Below are 18,685 nucleotides of genomic sequence, written 5' to 3' on the forward strand. Positions count from 1 at the left end.
TGATTGATCAGGTTGTTGATGTCAAGTCTAAGAACTCTTTGCCTGGCCCTATCCTGAAGATTTTGTCCTATGCTTTTTTCTGAAAGTTTTATATTTTATACCTAACTTTATGATCTATTTTGAGTTAATTTTTGTGTAAGGTGTGAGACTTAGAGTTTTGGTTTTGTTTTGGTTTTGGAGGGGGCAGGGTTTGCCTATGGATATCTAGTTATTCCAGCATAGTGTGTTGAAAAGGCTGTTCTTCCTCCTTTGAATGGCATTGGCACCCTTGTCAACGATTAGTTGGTCATATTTGTGTAGGTCTATTTCTGGGTTCCCTGTTCTGTTCCACTGATCTATGTGTCTATCCCTTTGCCAACACTACAGAGTCTTGATACTGTAGCTACATAATCTTGAAATGGGGCAGATTGTTTTCTTCCACTCTTTTTCTTATTCAAAAAAATTGATAGCTATTCTAGTTCCTTTACCTTTTCATATAAATTCTAGAATAATCTGCCTGTATCTACAAGAAATTTTGATAGGAATTATGTTAAACTTGTATATCAACTTGAGGAGAATTGACGATTTTACTCTGTGAATCTTCCAATCATGAACATGGTATTCTTTCCAATTATTATTTATATATTTGGTAGCTTTTACCGTATGTGTTGTACACATTTCGTTAGATTTATTCCTTAGTATTTTTCTCTTTTTTTGGTGATTTTAAATGGTGTTGTATTTTAAATTGTTTGTGTGTTCATTGAAATATAATTATTTTTGTATGTTTATCTTGTATCCTATGAACTTGCTAAACTCACTTATTAGTTCTAGACTTTGTGTGGCTTTCTTGGAATTTTCCACACAGACAGTCATGTCATATGTAAATAAGGACAGTTTTATTTCTTCCTTTCCAATCTGAATGCCTTTTATTTCCTTTTCTTGCCTTCCTGCACTGGCCAGAACTTCCAGTACTAGGTTGAATAAAAGTGATGAGAGCAGACATCTTTGCCTTTTTCCCAACTTCAGGAGGAAAGCGTGGAGTCTTTCACTGTTAAGTATAATGTTAGCTATTGGTTTTTGCAGATGTTCTTTAAACAAGTTGAGGAAGTCCTCCTTATTGCTATTTTTCTGGTAGTTTCGTCATGAATGGATGTTTAATTTTGTCAAGTGCTTTTTCTGCATCAGTTGATATGATCATGTGTGATTTTTCTTCTTGATAGCCTGTTTGTGTGATGGATTACGTTGATTGATTTTTGAATATCGAACCAGCTTTGCATCCCTGGAATAAACCCTCTTGATCACAGTGTGTAATTCTTTTTTATATGCTGCTAAATCCTATTTGCTAGTATTTTGTTAAGGGTTTAAAAATCTAAATTCTTGAGGGATACTGGTCTGTAGTTTTCTTTTTCTGTGCTGTTTCTTTTTTGGGGGGCGGGTATCAGGGTAAAGCAGGCCTCACTGAGTGAATTGTGAAGTGTAACCCTTCTATTTTCTGGAAGAGATTGTATAGAATTGGTGTTAATTCGTTAAACACTTGGTAGAATTCTCTAGTGAAACCGTTTGGGCCTCAATATTTCTTTTGAGGGAATTTTTAAATTACAAATCAATTTTCTTTATAGTTGTAGGGCTATGCAAATGATCTGTTCCATGTTGGGTGAGTTTTAGTAGTTTGTGCTTTTTGAGGAATTGGTCCGTATTGTCTACGTTGTCAGATTTATGGGTGTGGAGTTCTTTGTAGTATCCCCTTATCTTTCTGCTGTCTGAAGTGTCTGTAATGACATCCCTTGTTTTATTCTTGATATTGATAATTTGTGTCTTCTCTTTTTTTTTTCTTCGGCAGCCTTGCTAGAGGTTTATCAATTTTATTGATCTTTTCAAAGAGTGAGCTTTTTGTTTCATTAATTTCTCTATATTCTGTCTTTAATTTCATTGAGTTTTATTCATATGTTATTTCTTTTCTTCTGCTTGCTTTGGGTTTATTTTCCGTTTCTTTTTCTAGGTTCTTGAGGTACAAGCTTGAATTATTGATTTGAGACTTTTTCTCTTTTCTACTGTAAGCATTTAGTGCTATAAATATCCATCTCAGCTGTAGGTGTGCCCCAGAAATTTTGGTATATTGTATTTTTATTTAGTTTAAATTATTTTTTATTTCCTTTGAGGTTTTCTCTTTGACCCATGGATTGTTTAATAGCATATTGTTTAGTTTCCACATGTTTGGAGATTTTCCTGTTATCTCCCTGTTATTGAGTCCTAATTTAAGTCCATTGTGGTCAGAGAACATAGTGTATGATTTCAGTTCTTTTAAATTTGTTGAGGTTTGTTCTGTGGCCCAGGATATGGTTTATTTTGGTATGTTCCACTGGCACTTGGTAATAATCTATATTCAGCTGTTGTTGAGTGGAACATTCTATAAATATCAATTGTTTCCTGTTGGTTGATGGTGCTGTTGACTTCTTCTATATGCTTGCTGATTTTTCTACCTAGTTGTTATATCTGTTGCTAAGAGAGTGTTGTGGGAGTCTCCAGCTATAATTTTGGATCATCTGTTTCTCCTGTCAGTCCTATCAGTTTTTGCTTCACACATTTTGTAAATCTTGTTTGCTGCATACCCATTTAGAATTGTAGTGTCTTCTTGGTGGATTGACCTGTTTATCATTATGTAATGTCAGCTCCATCTCCTCAACTCAGAGAGTCCATCAGGCTCTGCCTGGCTTTACCTTCCCTGTGCCACAGACTGGAAACTCTCTCAAGGCAATATACTGGGGCTACTATAGGTTCACTTCATTTGTTTTTCATCATTCAGGAATGACTGCACTTCATTGCCTGATTGTCCGTGTCTTGAAAACTGTTGTTTCATATATTTGTTTCTTTTTTTTGCGGGGGGTGGAGGGAAGAATTGCTAGAGATGGCAGGGTAAAACTGGCCCCTCTTATTCTATCTTTGGTGTAAGCCAAAGTCTCAATATGAGTTTTATCAGTATTGGATGTAGTGACTCGTTCTCTGTGCTTCTGTTCTCTAAATGACTATCTAGGAAATCCAGACCTTCAGAAAGCTCCAATTAATTATGAATAAGGTGTTGTCTAACTTTACATTACAGTGCAATGATATGGTTAGATCTCTGGGACTTTCTCTTGAGAGCCAAGTTTTGTAGCTTCTCTGAGTCCACATTTTCTACACCTCAGATAACTCTTCTAGAGCTTCTTCTGTGAATGTTTATCATTAATTGACTAGTAGGTAGCATAATTTCCTTATAAGAGCCAAGTATTTAGGGGGAAGTATCCAATAGACATCACTATTAGTCATCATTTCTAGACATTAGATAGCTTTCCAAGTTTAAGATGGCTTTTCCCCCAGTATATCTGGGTTGTACAGGCTTTCATGCAATTACTGTGTGATAACTAATTCTAAGTACCTTTAAAATAAATGAATCATTTACACTTACAACCTGAGTTTTAAATTAATAGTTGACTTAATAAAAATGCTTTTATTTGTAAATAGCACCAGCTGCTACCCTATCAGTGCAACCTGTCAGAGCATTGTGTATCATGATAGAATCATTATCCCTTCTTTCCAAGTGTTTCATAAGAAAGTCTTCACTCCAAATTTAGGACCAGTTGATTCAAATAGTGGCACATCTCCTGTTTTCCTATCCATAGTATACAGTCTATGGAATTGTGAATTTTATTTTGAGGTTATAGATGAAAGGTCATCTTATATTTGATTTGTTAAATCTTGAATCAGTCTTACACAGTTACTCTTGACTTTCTAATTAGAATATATTTGTATCCAAGAAGTCATAACCATCCAAAACCTGTATGCACCTAACAACTTGGTGTCAAAATATAAAAGGAAAAAATTTTTGGAAATGAAAGGATAAATAGACAAATCCACTGTTATAGTGGGAGACTTCAATACCCTTCTTTGAAGTAACTGAGAGTTCAAGTAAGCAGAATTTAAAATTTAAAGATACAGTTGACCTGAGTAGCACTATCAATCAATGGGATCTAACTGACATTTATAAAATGTTCCATCTGACAGCAACAGAATACACATTCTTCTCAAGCTAACCTGGAACATTCATCAAGACAGATCATATAATGAGCCATAAGCCACACATTAAGAGATATTTAAAAACAGAATTCATACAAAGTATGTTCTCAGACCACAATCAAATTAAACTAGAAATCAGTAAAATATTGTTGGAAAATCACTCAGATATTTGGACATTGACCAAATACTTCCAAATAACACATGAATCAAGCAATAAATCTCAAGGGAAACTTAGAAATATTTTGAACTAAGTGAAGATTAAAACACTACTTATCAAGATTTGTGAAATATAACAAAAGCAGTGCTTAGAGGGAATTTTACAGTATTGAATGTATGTATTAGAAGATAAAATAGATCTAAAAAGTCAGTAATCTAGGCATCCACCTTAGGGAACTAGAAAAAGAAAACAATTAAACCCAAAGAAAGCAGAAGAAATAAATAATAAAAACGAGAACAGAAATCAATGAAATTGAAAACAGGACATCAGTGGAGAAGATCAACAAAACCAAAAGCTTTGAAAAGATCGATAAAATCCATACCTTTAGCTAGGCTAATTAAGAAAAAAGGAGAGAAGATACAACTAATATCAGAAAGGAAAGAGGGGGCATCACTACTGATCCCATGGGCATTAGAAGGATAGTAAAGGAATATTATGAACAACTCTGTGCCTGCAAATTTGACAACCTAGATGAAATGGACCAACTCCTAGAAAGACACAATCTGCCAAAATTTACACAAGGAGAAATAGACAATCTGAACAGGCCTATATCTATTAAGAAAATTAATAATAATTAATAAGCTGCTAAACCCAAAAGTACCAGGCCTAGGTGAGTTCATTGGTGAATTCCACCAAACATTTAAGGAATAAATTATACCAATTCTCTACAATCTCTTCCAGAAAATAGAAGCAGAGACAATACTTCCTAACTCATTCTGTGAGACCACAATTGCTCTAATACTAAAATTAGACAAAGACATTACAAGAAAGGAAAACCTATAGACCAACAGCTCTCATAAAGATAGATGTAAAAATTTTCAACAAAGTATTAGTAAATCAGATCTAATAAAGTATGAAAAGAATTATACACTGTGACCAAGTGGGATTTATTCCAGGTATGCAAGCCTACTTCAGCATTCAAAAATCAATCAGTATAATCCATTATATCAACAGGCTAAAAAAAAAAAATCACATGATCACATCAATAGATGCAGAAAAATCATTTGACAAAATCTAACACCCATTCATGATTAAAAAAAGAAAAACAAAACTCTGAGAAAACTTAGGAATAGAGAACTTTCTCAACTTGATATAGAACATCTACAAAAACTCTACAGCTAACACATTACTTAATGGTGAAAAACTAGATGCTTTCTCCCGAAGATCAAGAAGAAGGCAAGAATGTTTGCTCTCACCACTCCTAGTCAACATTGTATTGGAAATCCTAGCTAATGCAATAAAACAAGAAAAGCAAATAAAAAGTATATAGATTGGAAAAGAAGAAATAAAACTATCTTTGTTTGCAGATGACATGATTGCCTATATAAAAAATGTGAAAGACTAAACAACAAAAAATCCTTTGGAACTAATAAGCAATTATAACAAGGTTGCAAGAGACAAGTTAATATATAGAAGTCAATTGCTTTCTTACATACTGGCTATGAAGCATTGAAATTTGAAATAAAAACACAATGTCATATACATTAGCACCAAAAAACCTGCTTAAGTATAAATCTAACAAAATATGTGATAAATTGCAAAACTCTGATGAAAGAAATCAAGGAATATCTAAATATATGGAGAGATATTCCATGTACATGAATAGGAAGACTCAATATTTTCAATTTGTCAGTTCTTTCCAACTTGATTGTAAATTTAACACAGTCCCAATAAAAATCCTAGTTTGTGGATATTAACAACCTGAGTCTAATGCTTACATGGAAAGATAAAAGAATCAGAGTAGCCAACACAATATTTAAAGGAGAAGAACAAGTCAGAGGACACTACCTGACTTTGAGATTTAATATAAAGCTACATAATCAAGACAATGTGATATTGCCCCTCCTCCTGCCAAGAAAAAAAAAAGATAAGTAGTTCAGTGGAACAGCAGAGAGCCCAGAAATAGACCCAAACAAATATAGTCGACAGAGCTTTGACAGAGGAGCATAATCAATGCAGTGGAGAAAGGATAATGTTTTCAACAAATGGTGCTGTAATAACAGGTCATCATATGCAAAAATAAAAACAACAAAAATAACAACTTAATTCAAAGTGGAATTATATTTAAATGTAAAATACAAACTATAAAACTAATAGAAGATAACATAGGAGAAAACCTAGGGGACCTTGGGATTGGCAATAAGTTCTTAGATACAACACCAAAAGCCTGATCCACAAAAGAAAAAATAGATAAGTTGGACTTCATTAAAATAAAAAACTTCTGCTGTCAAAGACATGTTAAGAGAATGAAAAGACAAGCCACAAGCTGGGAGAAAATACTTGCAAAACACATATATGATAAAGGACTGGTATCCAAAATATACAAAGAACTCTTAAAACTCAGTAATAAGACAACCTGTTTTTAAATGGGCCAAAGATTTGACTAGATACCTCATCAAAGAAGATATACAGGTGGCAAATAAGCATACAAAAACCTGTTCAGGGCTTCCCTGGTGGCGCAGTGGTTGAGAGTCCGCCTGCCGATGCAGGGGACACGAGTTCGTGTCCCGGTCCGGGAAGATCCCACATGCCCAGAGCGGCTGAGCCCGTGAACCGTGGCCACTGAGCCTGCGCATCTGGAGCCTGTGCTCCGCAACGGGAGAGGCCACAGCGGTGAGAGGCCCACGTACCGCAAAAAAAAAAAAAAAAACAAAACCTGTTCAACAGTAAATATCATTAGAGAACTGTGAATTAAACAACAATGATATATCACTACATACCAAAAATTCATTCATTGCTGGTAGAAATGCAAAGAAGACCATTTGGCAGTATTTCTAAAACTAAACATATTATCATACAGTATCTTACCATATTGTCAAACAAGGAGCAGTTGAGCTCCTTGATATTTACTCAAAATGAGTTGAAAACCTAAGACCACACAAAAACGTGCACACAGATATTTACAGCAGCATTATTCATGATTGCTAATACTTGAAAGCAACAAAGAGGTGAATGGATAAACAAATTGTGGTACATCCATACAACAGAGTATTATTCAGCAGTTTTAAAGAAATGAGATATCAAGGCATGAAAAGACATTGAGGATCCTTAAATGTATATGGCTTTGTAAAAGAAGCCAATCTGAAAAGTCTACATACTGTATGATTCCAACTATATAACATTCTGGAAAAGGCAAAACTATACAATAAAAAGATTAATGGTGATAGAAGTTTGGGGAAGGGAGAGATGAATAGGTGGAGCACAGGTGATTTTTAGGGAGAGAAACTGTTCTGTATGTTGTTGTAATAGTAGATTTTGTCATAGTTTGTCAAAACCCACAGAATGTACAACACAAAGAGTGAATTCTAATGTAAACTATGGACTTTGGTTCATAATAATGTATCAATATTGGGTCATCAATTGTTTTAACAAATGTACTACACTAATGCAAGATGTTAATAATAGGGGAAACTGGGGAAGGGAGGCAGGGGAAAGAGTGGAGGTTTCCATTTACTGTTCAGGAAATCTTTCTGCTCAGTTTTTCTGTAAACCTAAAACTGCTCAAAAAATAAAGTATATTAATTTTTTTAATTAAAAGAAAAAAAGAGCAAGAAAGAGAGCTGAAGCAGGGAAAACAGTGAGCATAAGGGTACACTTCCCAAACTTTTTTCAACCTATTTCATGGTGGGAAGTGACCATCCAGGCTTTAGCTACCTCCAGACTTACTCAGAAGATTACAGAGCACAATATATCAACATATCTGCAGCCCATTTACAGGTTAGGCTACAGAACACCTGTTGGGAGATTTTGCTCTAAGAAAACAAGAGAGAAAAAGTGAATTTTAATGGTAGTTTTAATTATTGTCTTTGTGAAAAATCATGAGCTGTATACCGACTAATTAGCAAGTTGGAAATAGTTATTTCTATTGCTGGCCTGATGTGGTGAAATTGGAATGCTCTAATAATGTGGGTTTCAAAATAAATTGTTACAGAGTTTTTCTAAAACAACATAGCCATAAGTTTTCAGAACCCTATAGTATTACATATACTTGAATACAATAATTTATTATTGGTAATCTATGCTATGGAAATGAACTTAATGAATTAAATTACTGTACAAAGATGTTTATTACTACATTATTTATAATAACAAAACATGAAAACTCTGAATATCCATATAATAGGAGAATGATTGAATAATCTTTGTTCATCAACTCAATGGGATGTGATGCAGCCATTACAAATCATGATTAGGAAGTTTTGTTATAGTTTGAATTGCTGTTAATAATTGTGATTACAATTAGCTCAACATAGCACTCTGTGAAAAAGACTGAATACAAAAGCTTCAAACATTACATTCTTTCCTTTTGACCTCCACAGTTTTGTCCATGCTCGCTCCTTAACTCGGAATAAACGGATCAGTGTACAGATACAACTACGTAAACATCATATGCGAATACACAGATTCTGGCAAGGCACTGAAATGTAAAAGCCACATGGTGAGATTTAGGATTTCCTTTTTTTAATTTTTAAATTCCTACCATTGTTTGTATAATAAATAATTGATCTTTTAATGACTAGCAGTGCTATGCTTCTTTTAATTCAGTAGGAATTTAAGAATGATCACTCTTGAACAGTCATCATGGCAGTACCTACACTGGCAGAAAAATTTGAGAATTTAGGTACTTATCCACATAATTCAACATCCTGACCGACCCCCTTCTCTACACCCCACCCCCCAAATTATCACTTTAAAAAAATCATACAGAAAATTAAAACAGGTTTTTTTCCTTTAGATAAAACTGTCTCAACTCTCAACTCACTTTGCTGCTGGTTACAATCTGTTACAGCAATTCCTCTCAAAGTTTAATCGCATAGGAATCGCCTGGGGATGTTAGTAAAAGGCAGGCTTTGATTTGGTAGGCTTAGGGTGGGTGGGGCCTGAGATTCTTCATTTCTAACAAGCTCCCAGGTGATGCCTACGCTGCTGGTCCAACAACCATACTTGAGTAAACAATCATATAGCATTTGAGTAATTTGTTTATCTAGTGAATCCCGATAATTCATGTACTTATATATGTGTGTATACCTATGCATATGCATATATGTGCATACATATGCATACACACATACACATGTTCAAAGCGTTCTGTCAGGTCTGGCCATCAACATCAAGCAAATTTTGGAAACTGCCCAATTTACACTGTAATATATGCTATATAGACAGCCTAGTATCCTTAGTTTTCTCATTTTTGAAACAAAGATAATAAAAAGTGGGTTACCTACCATTCCTGAATTCTGTGGAAGAAAGAAAGGAATGTTGTGGAGTTAGATCATTGTTGGCAGAGGCTTGACTCGTTCAGTGATAAAAGCAAATTCTGGTTGTAAATGTTCAAAAAGCATCAGTAGACTTTTGTAACTCTTGCTGATGAAATTGACGTTTAGCGCTTTTCTTTCTCATAGACTATGCCCAATAAATATTTGTTCAGTGAATGCCACATGAACAAATGCATGAACACCTACAGCTATGTCTTTGTAATGTATCCCATGCAGTAATTTTCAGCTACTGGCTGAAAACATTATCTTTTTTTTTCTTCATGGTGTTCTCAAATGATAACCTGATCGACGTCAACTCTGATGAAAGTATTCATTTTGTAGAAAACCTTAAATCAGTGAAATTCTGTTTTCTATGACATAGTGCTTGAATTGATAATATCTTCCAGAGTCAGTGAGTTACTATCAACAAATTTTATTTTCCAGACACTGTCCTCAGCAAATATAATGCTGAGAGGTCAGGGCCCATCTGCAGGGTGTAAAGAGGCAGCGTCTGAAATACTCTTCTTGCTTCTTCCTTTGCATAGATAATGCATTGCTTTCCCCTACTGAATAGGAATCGTTGCCATAGTAATGCTTTAAAAACACTCCTAGGTCAATATCAGAACAGCAGAAAGTATCTTAAATATGCTATGCAATTTGAGTCTAAAGCTATACCCTCACTCTTGTTTATTTGCTCAACTGTGGAATAAAGATTTGAGCCACTGGGCTTCTCTGGTGGTGCAGTGGTTGAGAGTCCGCCTGCGGATGCAGGGGACACGGGTTTGTGCCCCGGTCCGGGAGGATCCCACATGCTGTGGAGTGGCTGGGCCCGTGAGCCATGGCCGCTGAGCCTGCGCGTCCGGAGCCTGTGCCCTGCAACGGGACAGGCCACAACAGTGAGAGGCCCACGTGCCACAAAAAAAAAAAAAAAAAAAAGGATTTGAGCCACTCCTCATGACTGGCCAGTTCTGTGATGTGAAGAATGAGTCAGTCAACCAACAAGTGTCCTGTGAATGCTTCCCAAGCAGAGGACTGACTGTGCAAGGCACTAAAATACAACATGTCAAATGCAGAGCCTTTGGCTCTGCCAATCTAGAAAAATGCAGTGCCGACTGTACCAGGAGCCAGGATCCCTGCTGTCCCTTAAACGCACACTCTGATATGTGCCATATTATGGTTGTTAGTTCACATAGGGAAAATAAATATCTTTCTTTTTTCGTTGTCCTATTCATCTTTAGCTTCCCATCACAATTGCCAACCTGTCCACATAAATACCACATAAGTACCACATGCCCCCTGCACAAAGTATGAGAAATGAGTTGCAATTCCTTATATTACAGAATGTTTAGAAACATTCAGATAGTTCAGAATCAAGAACTAGAAGAAAAAATTATACCAATTATGTGTCTGCTTCCTTTTGTAGCAAAGCTGCACATACATGGGCAGTGCTTATTATGTCAAGATGTAGATACTTATTCCAAAAGAGCCCATCATCTTCAAGTGCTGTTGCACAGAGCTCCTCACATTAACCCAGTAGTGAATGTGCTTCTGAGGAGCTGGGGAACAAGAGGCCTGGGTTCCAGCTGTAGCCCTGCTTCCAGCCGTGTGATCCTGAGCAAGTCATTTCACCTTTCCTGAGCCTGGCTTCCCATGTGTGAAAAAGATGAAGCTGCGTTTCACGATCTCTGAGTTCCCATCTGACTATAAAACTCTATGGCTCGGGCTTCCCTGGTGGTTAAGAATCCGCCTGCCAATGCAGGGGACATGGGTTCAAGCCCTGGTCCGAGAAGATCCCACATGCCGTGAAGCAACTAAGCCCGTGCACCACAACTACTGAGCCTGCGCTCTAAAGCCTGAGAGCCACAACTACTGAAGCCCGCGCGCCTAGGGCCCATGCTCCGCCGCAACAAGAAGCCTCGCAACACAATGAAGAGTAGCCCCCGCTCGCCGCAACTAGAGAAAAGCCCACGCATAGCAACGAAGACCCAACACAGCCAAAAATAAATTAATTTTTTAAAAAAGATTTAATTCAGTGTTTTCCCAGTCATACATATTATAGGAATAAATTCAAGAATTCACTTTGGGAGCTATAACTTCAGAGAAGACACTTGTGTTTTCAATCGTTAAGTGTATATGTATGTATATATACATATATGTTATATATATAACATTATCAAGTGAGCACTGTCAAGTAATTGATCAAGTTGCCTTAATTTTCTATAGATCTAAACTTAGAAATAAAATCAAGTCCAGCTATGTATGGCTTCTAGCCATCAGTCCTATATGATTCCCCCATTGTGGACTTGATAGAAATTGCATGAAGTTAGTCCATTGACCTGTAAAATAAGATGCAGCCTTTAAAATGCAAACTATTTTCAGTATAAACCATTCTTTGTTTGACTGGTTGCGACGGTCACTTTAGTTATATGAAAAGTGCTCGAAATGTGGGCTCAGAATGCTAAATTATAATTTAAACATTATTTGGCATAGAGTTGACTGTGCTGCTAGGTGAATCCTTGGTTATCTGCATGTGGCAAAGTGCCATCTGCCCAGGTAATTGAAAATTGACTGTATTTTCTTTTTTAAAATTATTTGTTTACTTATTTATGGCTGTGTTGGGTCTTTGTTTCTGTGCGAGGGCTTTCTCTAGTTGTGGCAAGTGGGGGCCACTCTTCATCGCGGTGCGCGGGCCTCTCACTATCGTGGCCTCTCTTGTTGCGGAGCACAGGCTCCAGACGCACAGGCTCAGTAATTGTGGCTCATGGGCCCAGTTGCTCCGCGGCATGTGGGATCTTCCCAGACCAGGGCTCAAACCCGTGTCCCCTGCACTGGCAGGCAGACTCTCAACCACTGCGCCACCAGGGAAGCCCCTGTATTTTCATTAGTCTGAAATTTCTCTTGGCCTGCTCCTTTTCTCCCAGCCATCTCTGGCCACTTAACCTTTCCTCAGCAGGATCTATTCCTTTAGTTGGAAAAAGTCAGAAACAATATTGTGTGGGACTCCTAGATAGCTAGATGTTGGAGAAGTAGTGATATAACATAAGAAGCGTATTCAGGATCTTTCTGTTTGCTCAAATTAAGTGGAATGAATAATCACGACAGCTTCCATAATTAAACAGAACTTTACACTGCTCTGTGACCATCAGGCAGCATGCAGAATGAGCTGATGTGAGCAGGGTTCCAACCTGCATCACTGTCCTTACGCACAGCTCCCCAAACAGAAATGCTGGATAACATAGGACAACACCACAATACAAGCCCAGCACAAAAGAAAGGTTAAAAATGTAGGAAGCATATCCAAAGAAAGAAGCCAAAACCAGAGCAGCGTGCAATGGATAGTGTGCTGTAGCAGTAGCCCAGAGACTGGATGGGATGGAGGCCTTAGGCACAGCTGACTCATGGACAGGAAGTTCAGCCTGGGCCCCATGAAGCTGGGAACCTAACCGGACCTTGGGCATGAAGGTCAGAGTCCTGAAGCACTGCCTGCTCTAGGGAAAAGGGGCCCGGAAAACTCCCCACTAGTCTGAATAAACCTTGACGAAGGTTGCTGTCCTCCTTGGGCTTTGGGTTGGAAAACAGTCACCAGAAATCAAAACCCAAGTTCTGTGACGCATTTGGGTGTACAACTTGGATTTATACTAACTGCATGATGGGGAAGTCTCAGGCCAAGAAACAAGTTTATAATTGGCCCAGGGCCATTGGAATCCTAGGGCCCAGAGGAAGGAGTTCCAACTGAGGGCATCTGGGAAGGTTTCCTAGTAAGGTGTTTGAGTCGGGGCTTGAAGGATAAATGGAATTTCAATAGGCAGAATTAGGGGAGGGCCAGTCCAGGTGGAGACCTACCTGGACAGAGGCACAGGAGGGAGCACGTGGCATAAGGCAAGGAGTTTGTGAAGTGGGTGGAGTGAGAAAAACTGCTGAAATGTGTAGATTAGGGAGACCATAGGGTCCAAGTTTTTCAATGTCAAAATAACTAGTATTGTGTTCAAGTTTACTGCAAATGTCATAGCATAAAAGGCAAGTAACCAAGGCTTGTTCCTTTCTGCTGTATAATGAGCAGTGTGACTTGTGAATGGTGTGAATGAGGGACAGGGTTGTTTAATACTGGCTGACCTCCCTCTGAGTTTTTTTGGGCGAATTATTGCCTGTCATCAGGTAAACAAGCCCTTGGTGCTACAGCTCCCCATGCAGCTCACTGTAGAGAAGGCCAGATGAGAAGAAGCTCAGTCTTCATATAATTTGGGGCATTGGTTCTTGTTATTTGCAGTTTGGGGCTCACATTTACAACCATTGTTTGTCTGGTATGTCTTGTTCGATCATGCACAATCTCTCACTGAATCTCAGCTTTGGCTGCCTTGGGAGTTCACTATCTATCTCCTGATATCTTCCCTGTGATCTCCCTAGGGTGTATTTTATATAGTCTACATGGCTTATACTTAAAGTCAAATCATACCTAAAAGAGCCTTGGAAGGACATATGACTTGTTTCACATGATGGGGTGGGTGTCACATAGAAACTATTTGATTAATATAGGTCAGACACAGGCAAGCTTTTTCAATGAAGAGCCAGATAGGATATATATATATCTTAGGTTCTGTGGGCTACATACAGTTTCTCACATTTTCTTGTTTTTTTTTGCTTTTACAATACTTAAACAATGTTAAAATCAGTCTTAGCTCGCAGGCCTAAGATTAGGCCCACCAGCTGTAGCTTGCCAAGCCCTGATACAGATTAATCCAAGGAATACAACATTTTTGGCATTCAATTACAAGGAAGTCCGGAGCGAGCATGAGTGAATGCCCAAGACCCGGAGGGATGACGGTTGTAGTGCTGAGACCAGCTAACAGCGAATGTTAAGAACATGAGACCACGCTTGCCTGAACAACCAGAGCATCCATCAAAAGGAAATCATTTTCAAAGTGAAATCATGCTTGCGTGATGAAGAGCAGAATATCAATCCAAACAGATGTGTAGGAGGCAATGGAAAGTCAAAACCACAGAAGAGTAGATTATTAAAAGCAAGTGAAGTTAAGTGCCAGAGAGGATATAAAAAAGAACCTAGAATGGAAATTGAAGGAGGCTTCTACATGAACATGAAACTACCCCGCTGCGTCACCCCCCAGTCTCAAGACCGGCTGACTACCTCTAGTCCAACCAACCGTTAAAAGCTTACATCTAAAATATAAAGCTCTTTTTTTGGAGAAAGGGGAAAGAGAGATGAGAAAGAAGGAGAGAGAGAGGGGGGAAAGGTAGGAAGGGAAAGGAAAAGAGAAGAGAGAAGGGTGAAGGGACAAAGGGAAGAACAAAAACATACCATCTAGTAAACCTTTAAATACGTGTAAGGTGACCATTGGCATTTGTCTCAAGCCTGAAGATGCTGACAACAACAACAAAATATTACCTGTTTTTCTTCATTTATTTCCCACAAGGAGGTGACACTTATCCTCCAGGACTGGTTACATGGCAACACCCGGCTGCAAGGAGGCTGGGAAATAGCTAAGCACATTGCCTTCTCTGATGGATCAGGAGCAAAGGGACATTGAGGTTGGGGTAGGCTAAGATGGCCCTTGCCACACATAGCTAATGTGACTGTCACCTCATTGTAGTGAGCGAATATTTTTCACCCAAGCCAGAGATCTGATACCACAGGAAATTTAAGAAGTATTCAGAGCCTCAAGTATGTGACTGGCCAAAGTATTTTGGTAGATGGACATCAGTAAACATGAGTGCATTAAATGGAAATGAATGTAGCTAAAATACACTTTTCTTTTAAGCCACGCAAAAGAAGGTGACATTAACCTTGAAAGAACAGCAGTAGTCTGGAACTAAACAAAACATAATTTATTAGAGGACCTCTTTTGAAATCGAAAACAATTTAAAAAGTGCTGATAATCCAGACAGCTACTAAGTAACTAAAGGGCAAGATACGCTGGACAAAGGGATTATTCATGTCCCAGGCTGATGGAGCGATATTTCATCACTCTACTCAGAATGGCATGCAACTTAAAACTTATGAATTGTTTATTTCTGGAATTTTCCATTTAATATTTTCAGACTGCAGTTGACTGCAGCTAGCTGACACCAGGGAAAGTGAAACCTCAGATAAGGGGGGACTACTATACGCACAGCGCAGCAAATGGCATGAGCTCCATGTTGGTGTCACTTCTCCCTGCCTCTCGCATCCAGTGAGAACATCGCGGAGGGGCCCCAGTGAATGCTGCACACACGCTGGGTGGTGTTAGAACTGAAGAACCCTGAGCATTTGTATTGGACAGCAAGCAAATCCCCTCTGCTCCAGAAGAGGGCACTCTCTTCTGAGGCTGTTTGCTATACACACATGCTTGAAAAGACAGTTCAGAACAGGAGGGCAGATATGCCTCTGCTCACAAGAAATGCAGAACATGAAAAACACCCATGGAGAATTGCCTCCCAACATCCAGTACCTCTCTCTTCTCAGTATTCTCTTATTTGTTTACTTTTTTTTTGCTCCCACCAGAACATGAGCTCCTTGAGAACAGGGACCTTCTCTGCTCCGTCTCTGCTCTTTCCCCTACTGTCTAAAACAGCACTTAGCAGATAGTAGAAGTTCAGTAAATACGCGTTGAGCAAATGAATCTCTCACAATCTTACTTGTCCTTCAAGATCCAGCCTACCCAGCCTTCAGAGGAGCCATACCAGATCCCTGGAATTGAGATTTAGTGTTTAGGCCTCTGGGCTTTCATAATACTTATCCTTGAAGCATGGCTCTTGGAGTTGAACCTTTTGTGTTATAATTCTTTTTGTTCATGTTTGTTTGACTAGTCTGAAAAATTTCTGAAGGCAGGGATGGAGTCTTATTTATAGGGCTTAGACTAGGTTGAAGCAATTGAAGCACCTCGGGTGCAAAATTTAAGGAGGCACTCACTCTCATGTTCATGCAGGTGTCCCAGGTGCCTTGCTTGCCTCACCCTCATCCAGCCCTGTTTATTTATCTTTATATCCTCAGAACCCACTAGGGTGGCTCTCGTCTAGTAGATCACCAATGTTTTTTTTCCATTAAAATGAATAGAATTGAAAGGATCACAAACAAAAAGTGTTTGAGACCTATGTGTTTAGCACCTGTATCTGGTATTGCCCCTTGGCCCCTTCAGAGTCATGCTCCGCCACTGTGTTTCACTTTGTGCCCCAGACGCTGACTTGCATGAGCTGCACCAAAAGGCATTCTTGCCTCTAGCCTCTAGTTGGGCTTGGTCGGGGGCCACTCCCGGTAGGAGTTGCAAGGGCAGGAGGAGAATGTGGTATATACTCCCCCAAATCCCTCCCTGCAAGGTCACCTTGGATTGAATGTATCCCCAACAAAGACCAAGCTCTTGTCAGTCAGTCCTGTCTCCTAGTCACAGTTACGCTCTTCAGGCTTCAGTAGTTGTTTCCTTGCCTTGCATCCTTCTGCCTGTGATGGTGATGGCTCCCACTATGGCTAGCCCTGGAATGCATTCCCAAATCTTTTTTCTCCCTCAACGCTGCCTGCACCTTTTTATGAGTTCATTTACTGAAACTCTTTCAGTTACCTTATTTGAGTGTTATTACTTTTTTCTACTGGGTTTCCAAAAGACTACAGTATTGGACCTCAAGAGACTTTACAATAAACATGGGAAAAAGCAAAGATATGAAATATACCACTTAAATTTTTTAAATATAAAAGATGCCATTTTAAAAGAAAATTTGACAGCAGCTATATGGCATTTTATTGATTTCAACCAAATGGATTTAATTTCAATGGATCATGATACCTAAAATTGATGAAGTAATGAAATTAGGCCAAAGGGGAACTTGTCTGAAGGCCGGGAAGATTGGTGATGTGTTATGGATGATGGATGCTGGGAGGGAAGGGGGGCATTTTTATAATTCACCTCTATGTCACTAATAAGTTAATAGCAAATATATATATCAGAATTAAAATGCTCAATTATAAGATTACAGAAGACCTTAGATGACTCCAAGAATTATTAGGGCATGCAGACTTTTAAAGAGTCTGGAAACTAAAGGATGCTATTCAAAATTTGTAAAATTATTTTAATGATTAACATGATAAGCATGAACAGTCTTAATACAAAATGGCATAAATGGTCCCAGCTAGTAAAATAAAGGCTTTGATTGAATAGAAAACGGCTAAAGTTGATATACTGTTTCATCTGGGAAACTCAATTACCAAAAAGTAGAAGAGCATATCGATTAATAGATGGTTTTAACAACGGTTTTATGCTTTGGTCTCTACAAATAGAGTGAGAGGTGATGGAATTTTGCTAATTAAATTCATAACATCTTAATAAGCCCAGAGAATTTTGGAATAATAGCAGGTTTATTCTGATGTGGGGCTGACATGTTACTTTAGATTCTGTCTCTTCTAATGGCATCATTAAAAAAAACACCTTTGGATAAAATGGGAAAAGCAGTTCCTTAACCCCTTTTTCCCTACGAGTAATTACCTACAGAAAGAATGTGATTGCCTGTTAAATTTTAAGCTTGTTTAGAAGATACAGAGCCAAATTGAATTGTTATGCAGATAATTGAATCCTGAGACTTTCTCTTTATGCAAGGAATCCAAAAAATTGATGTGCGAGGATGAATTATCCTGGTTAGGGTCTCATTTCTGGACTTTGCTTTAGTAATTGCAGGTTAAAATTCACCTGACATTTATTGAACAGCAGCTGATTCCAAGGTATCCCATATGCTGTCTCAGCTAATCTTCCTAACACCTTTGTAGTATAGGTATCAATTGCATCTTACAGATGAGGAGACTCAAGTTCACGGAGGTTTATAACTTGCCATGGAGTTGCACTTGAACCCACACCCTGTTACTTTAATTCCCGCACAGTTTCCTCTAAAACATATGGACAAATAAATGAGAAACGAAACTTGAACATGGGTGTCAAAGCCACAAACTCCAAGTAAACACCAGCAGCCCAGGAATGAATTTGCGCCTCCAAAGCTGTAACTGAAAATGCCTTGAATTTTGCTGAGGAGTCTATCCTTGGGCTCTCAGAGCAGAGGTGAGACAGTAAGTTTACATTAAAACTGCTTTGTTTTTCTCGTGTGTTACCTGTCACTTTCTCTGGAAACTATTTACCACTTTTTACCTGATTTTTTTGAGAACTAAAGGGAATATGATAGGAAATGGTCAGCAGTTAAAAAGTGACTCATGGTT

Source organism: Phocoena phocoena, chromosome 12 (genome assembly GCF_963924675.1).
Source record: "Phocoena phocoena chromosome 12, mPhoPho1.1, whole genome shotgun sequence".
Classification (NCBI taxonomy): domain Eukaryota; kingdom Metazoa; phylum Chordata; class Mammalia; order Artiodactyla; family Phocoenidae; genus Phocoena; species Phocoena phocoena.